Here is a 6,056-nt window from a genome sequence, read left to right on the forward strand (position 1 = left end):
TTATGCCGAGCCCCTAAGGTGACATTGGAGTAAAAGAAATCTAAAGTTTAGTTTTATGTGCTCACGTGAAACATTCAATGTGCTTACGTGAAAACTAAACGCGGTAGTTTCACGTTCGCACGCGATAGTTTCACGTTCGCACGCGATAGTTTCACGTTCGCACGCGATAGTTTCACGTTCGCACGCAATAGTTTTACGTTCGCACGCGATAGTTTCACGTGCGTACGCGAAACTAAACTTTATTGCATTTTTGCTCCATGTACCCTTAGGGGCTCCGTAGTAGGGCTGGGCCGATACCACTTTTAATATCTGATACTGATGTCGATACCACAACCTTGAGTATCTGTCGATACCGATACAGATCCAATACCATCTCTATTGCCATTTTTAACAATTAGGCTGCAAATAACACATTTGTTAGCCATATAAAAAGCGTAAACAGAGCTACAGAACTCAAACATTTTACTGTGCAACAAATGAAACATTGTGCAATACTGCTGCTTGATTTTTATTTAAATGTTTTAAACAGACTAGTAGCAACATTTTTAGTCAGTCAGCACAAAAATTCAAAATGAAATTTAAGGTGTAACTTAAATATATTTTAATTTGAAGTACAACTTTCAGCAAGTCGCGCTTTACATCAAGTTGCCATGACAAGATCTGTGTTGGTATTGGATCTGATTGTACTCCTTGTTTTCGCCAATATCGGACTAATATTGATATCGAATATCGTATCGGCCCACCCCTACTCCATAGAATTATACATTTGAACATTAAATAATGTAAAAAAAATTAATTTGTAACAGAATTACACATTTTACATTTACGCTACGCTTTTAGCAGATGCCTTCAACCAAAGTGATTGGCAGTTCAACCTGTGCTTTATTATTTGTATGTGTTTTCCCTGCATAAGCAATGGTCAAAAATGGTCCCAACTATCACAGGGGCAGTGCCCTTGGTACCAATATGTACCTTGAGGTACTAATATGCACTCTTTGGTACCAATATATATATCTTACTACCACTATGAACTTTTTAAGTGCAAAGGTGTAACCTACTTACCGCCAACACTGAAAACCCTAATGAGTAGAAGCTGAACTAATTTTAATGAATAAACTCGTTTCCTCAATAAAATTAAAAACTTAAGTTCACTTAACTTGGTGGCCACATTGACTGAACTTAAAATTTTAAGTTCATGAAACTGGATGACACTGAAAACCCTAGTAAGTTGACTGAACTCATTTTAATGAGTAAACTCATTGCCGCAATTGAATTAAAGGCGGAGTCCATGATGTTTGAAAGCCAGTGTTGATATTTGAAATCACCTAAACAAACACGCCCCTACCCCAATAGAATCTGGACCTTCTGTGGATAGACCCGCCCCACACATACGCAACCCGGCAAGGATGTCGGTTAGTAGACACGCTCCTCACTGCTGATTGGCTATAAGTGTGTTTTGGTAGTCGGCCCGTCTCCTTTTCCAAAGCGTTTTTCAAACATCTTGGAGTCCGCCTTTAAGTGATGGGTCACCTAGAAAAGTATATATTATTTAATAGACTGAACTTAAAATTTTAAGTTCTCCAAACTTGGAGTTTGTACAGTGCACTTGATGTTCATAAAGACTGTACTAAAATTGTCATTTAACTTTATATAACAATGTGAAAGAGGTATTCAGGACTAACTCCATGTCAAATAATGAATGAACTTCTCGACAGAAGCACAAAACAAACCGCCTTACGGCATTTTGAACTGATAATCTTAAGTTAATTGTACTTGATTATTTAAGTTTATGGTTTATGTAAGTTAATAAGTTGAATGAACAAAGATAGTTAAAATATGGATCCAAAATGCAAAATTTAAGGCATGATTGCTTGACTTGCATTAGGTGACAGCTGGGGCCCATTTTTTGACAATTTTTTCTGACAGTGCAGGATCGGTCCCATGCTTACGCAATGCTCCACCAATTAAACTACAGAAACAAATTCTCATTCTTTTTGCTTTTCCCTTTCAAAACAGGAAATGTTCCTAATTTGATTTACTCATTAAGCAAATATTCCCAAGTGGAACATATACTCCAAATATAAATCTGTTTTTCCTGGAGTTCAATTTAACCTTTAAACTTCCACAGCGAGGAAAACAGAGAATTGTGTATTTAATTTAACAAAAAGAAGATTAAATAAATACCATCCAGGTGTTTCACAGATCTTCTATCTTTACCAAAGAAATCCATGTAAATTGATAAATTTCCACGGAAGACCTCTGCCATCACAGGATATTAATAATGCATTATTAATACACATCATGAATTAATATTTAATATATTCCAAAAATACATTCACACTTTTATTAAAACCTGGGAAAATGAGATATCTCTTCCTCTAGGCGATCTGGATCTGGAGAGATAGATTGAGGTAAAGTTAAGTGAGAGTTGAAAGAGTAAGAAAGAGTTGCACGAGGCAGGAATCCAAAAAATATAATAAGCATGCAAAAGTTGGATCAACAAAGTTAGAAAAAGTAAGAGGAAATCTACAATTAGCTCTAAGTAGCCCCGGATGCCATCCAAGATGTGGACAATAAAGCAAAAAGTGAAAGACAGGTGGGGGCAAGAGAAAGTCAAGCAGATGTTCAAACTATAAAGGACAGAGAGACGAAAACCCTCCCTTCACCCTGCCTGTCTCTGTCCATATAAATGATGGATTTCTCCTCTGCCAGACAAGCTGATTCTCTCTCACACACTCCAACGCGAACGGAGATGGCGTGTGTTAAAATAAGCACAAGCTAGATGGAGAATGTGTGTGCGGCAAGGTGCTTCGGGCTGTGCTGTAATTGCTCACCTGGGAGCTGTAGCACACAAGGACGACAGGATGTGGTTCGGGTTGTCAAACACTGTTCTGCACACACAACTGTGATTATGAACCCCATCAGTGTTCAACCTCTGGAGATCTGGAAGAGGGACACGACCAAAAAGCCTGCAGGGGTCATTACGTTTCGGCATCTATATCATGCGTCCCCTGAAGGGGTTATATACTATTCACTTGAAATGTTAGTCAAAGCTATAGTCATAATTAGGTCATTACAACACTAATTTGAAAGCCAATTGTACAAATTGCTTAAATGGAAGAGGATTATGTTAGCAGCGCAAACAGTCATGGGTTTGATTCTCAAGGGAAACAAATACTAATAAAATGTATACAGTGTCAGGGTGTGGAGGAGGATAGAACCCAATCGCAGACAGCTCATAACTTAAAGACGTTTATTAAATAATAAATACCCTCGAGGGGGCAAACAATGACAGAACTAGAAAATAATCATGACTTAGACAAACAAGGCACACGCAACAGTATCTCGCGATACACAATGAACCGGCACAGGACAGCAAACACAATGGCATTAAATAGGGAAAACTAAACTAGGGAACAATGACAAACAGGTGAAGGGAATTAACTAATCAAGACTTAACAAGGAAACAGGAGGGTAAGGTTAAGACTAAAGACAGGAGAGCATGCGGTACACAAAACATACACAGACCACATGCCTCTCCACACAAAACAAGACAACAGTGGGCTGCCATGATCCTGTCACATGAAACACATAAAATACATACAGGGCTGACAGGACCATGACAGTACTCCCCCTTTAACGGACGCCTCCAGGCGTCCCCAGGCAACATCTAAACATAACAAACACGACAAAACAGAGTCCAGAATGGCCGACAGTACGTTACATGACATTAAACAATAAACAAAGTCCAACGGCCAGAAGGCCGACAGTGCCCAATGTCCGGACCCCCGAAAACAGAAGGCGGGACAGACGGTCTCCGCCCAGGAAGTGGGCCCGGAACCCAGCACCGCTCGGCCCGCCGACCTCAAACAGGACCCAGGACATGCCGTACAGGAACGCTCACGGGGCTCACTGACCAGTGAGCATCCCGGAGCTTGCTGGCCGATCCTCTGTCGCGGGGCTCGCTGCAAAGAGCTTCATCGCGGCGACAGTCCGATGTGCAAACACTCCCACGGGATCCGCCGACCAGGAACTTCCCGCGAATATCACCTTCCCGGCACTTATCCGCGGGGCTCACCGACCAGCACACTCCCGTGGGGCTCGTCGATCCGGATCTGTCCCGCGGAGCTCCCTGAACAGGAACACTCCCGCGAAGCTCGTCGACCAGTAGCCCTACCGAAGACGCCACCGATCAGGAACACACCCGCGGGGCTCACTGCACGGCCACAGGAACACAACGGCACAACAACGGCAGGACGAGGCAGGACTGGACAGACATCAGGACTGGACGGACAACAGCAGACTCGACGACATCAGGTAAACTAGACAAAAACGAAAAGAGCTGTCTGCTGGGTTCCAGAATGGCCGGTTCATTCTGTCAGGGTGTGGAGGTGGATAGAACCCAATCGCAGACAGCTCGTAACTCAAAGACGTTTATTCAAACATAAATACCCTCGAGGGGGCAAACAATGACAGAACTAGAAAATAATCACGACTAGGACAAACAAGGAACACGCAACAGTATCTCACGATATACAATGAACCGGCACAGGACAGCAAACACAAGGGCTTTAAATAGGGAAAACTAAACTAGGGAACAATGACAAACAGGTGAAGGGAATTAACTAATCAAGACTTAACAAGGAAACAGGAGGGTAAGGTTAAGACTAAAGACAGGAGAGCATGCGGTACACAAAACATACACAGACCACATGCCTCTCCACACAAAACAAGACAACAGTGGGCTGCCATGATCCTGTCACATGAAACACATAAAATACATACAGGGCTGACAGGACCATGACATACAGCTTGCTTGTACCATAACACACATGGAAATATAGTGTATTAAAGTTTTGACTATAGTAAACTATAGTAAAATTCTTAGATACTATGGTGTTTTTGAACCTTACAATAGTAAATAATGGTACAGTTTATCAATTTACTATAGTTAATAATACAGAATACTATAGTATAGTATACATTACCAAAGTGTAGTAATTACTATAATTTACTACACTGTTAGAAAAAAGTAAAGTCTTGAGGCAGTACCTTTTCAAAAAGTATACACATTTATTCCTAATGTGCATATTAGTACCTCAAAGGGACATATACATAGTATATAAATGGTACATATTGGGAACTTTTTAAAAGGTACACTGTAAAACTTTTCATTTTAACCTGATAATATGACATTTTTACCTGTGATAAATGTACACTGAAAAAAACGATTCATTGAATTTAATCAATTTTTTTAAGGTAAGTGGTTGCAATCAATTTAATTAAGCTACATTTAAACAAAAGTTTTATATTTTATTCTACGTTACCAATCTTTTTTGTTTAAATGAAGCTTAAATAAATTGATTGCAACCACTTACCTTAAAAAATTGATTAAAATCAATGAATCATTTTTTTCAGTGTACAGAACTTATAAAAACAAGTTAAAATTGTTTAACTTATTTTTTTAAGTTAAAGTAACATAAAAATATGACAAAATTCTGCAAACTTTGTGTGAGAGCTTTTGTACCATTTTTCCATGAGTGTACATCACTGTAGTTTAATAGTTTACTAAAGTACATCACCACTGTAAAACGGATTTGTTGGTTCAACTCAAAAAAGTAAGTTACCTGGTTGCCTTAAACTTTGGAGTTGATTTGACTTAAAAATATCAGTTTACTATTGTTGGTATTCTCAGCATGATCTCACGAGAAATCATATGTATTTTAAGAGTTGGCTAATTCGTATACATTCATACGAATCGTGCAAAATCGTGCGATTCTCATGAAAAAACAACAACGAGGCTCGCACCTAACCCCAACGTCACAGAGGTCAAGGCAAATCATGCCAAAACTAACGAATCCTATGAATTAATACAAATTAGCCAACTCGTAAAATATGTATGAATTCTCGTGAGATAGCGTTGGTATTCTACATACATTGTCAAATGAAAGGGTTAATACCGAGGGGCAACCTTCCGATCTCTCTAATGAAGCCAACACGGAAGTGACTTAAACCGCAATTCATCGACTGGCCGCTTGAGGCTGGCTCCAAAAGGG

The sequence above is a fragment of the Misgurnus anguillicaudatus genome, chromosome 8 (genome assembly GCF_027580225.2).
Source record: "Misgurnus anguillicaudatus chromosome 8, ASM2758022v2, whole genome shotgun sequence".
In the NCBI taxonomy this organism is placed as follows: Eukaryota; Metazoa; Chordata; class Actinopteri; order Cypriniformes; family Cobitidae; genus Misgurnus; species Misgurnus anguillicaudatus.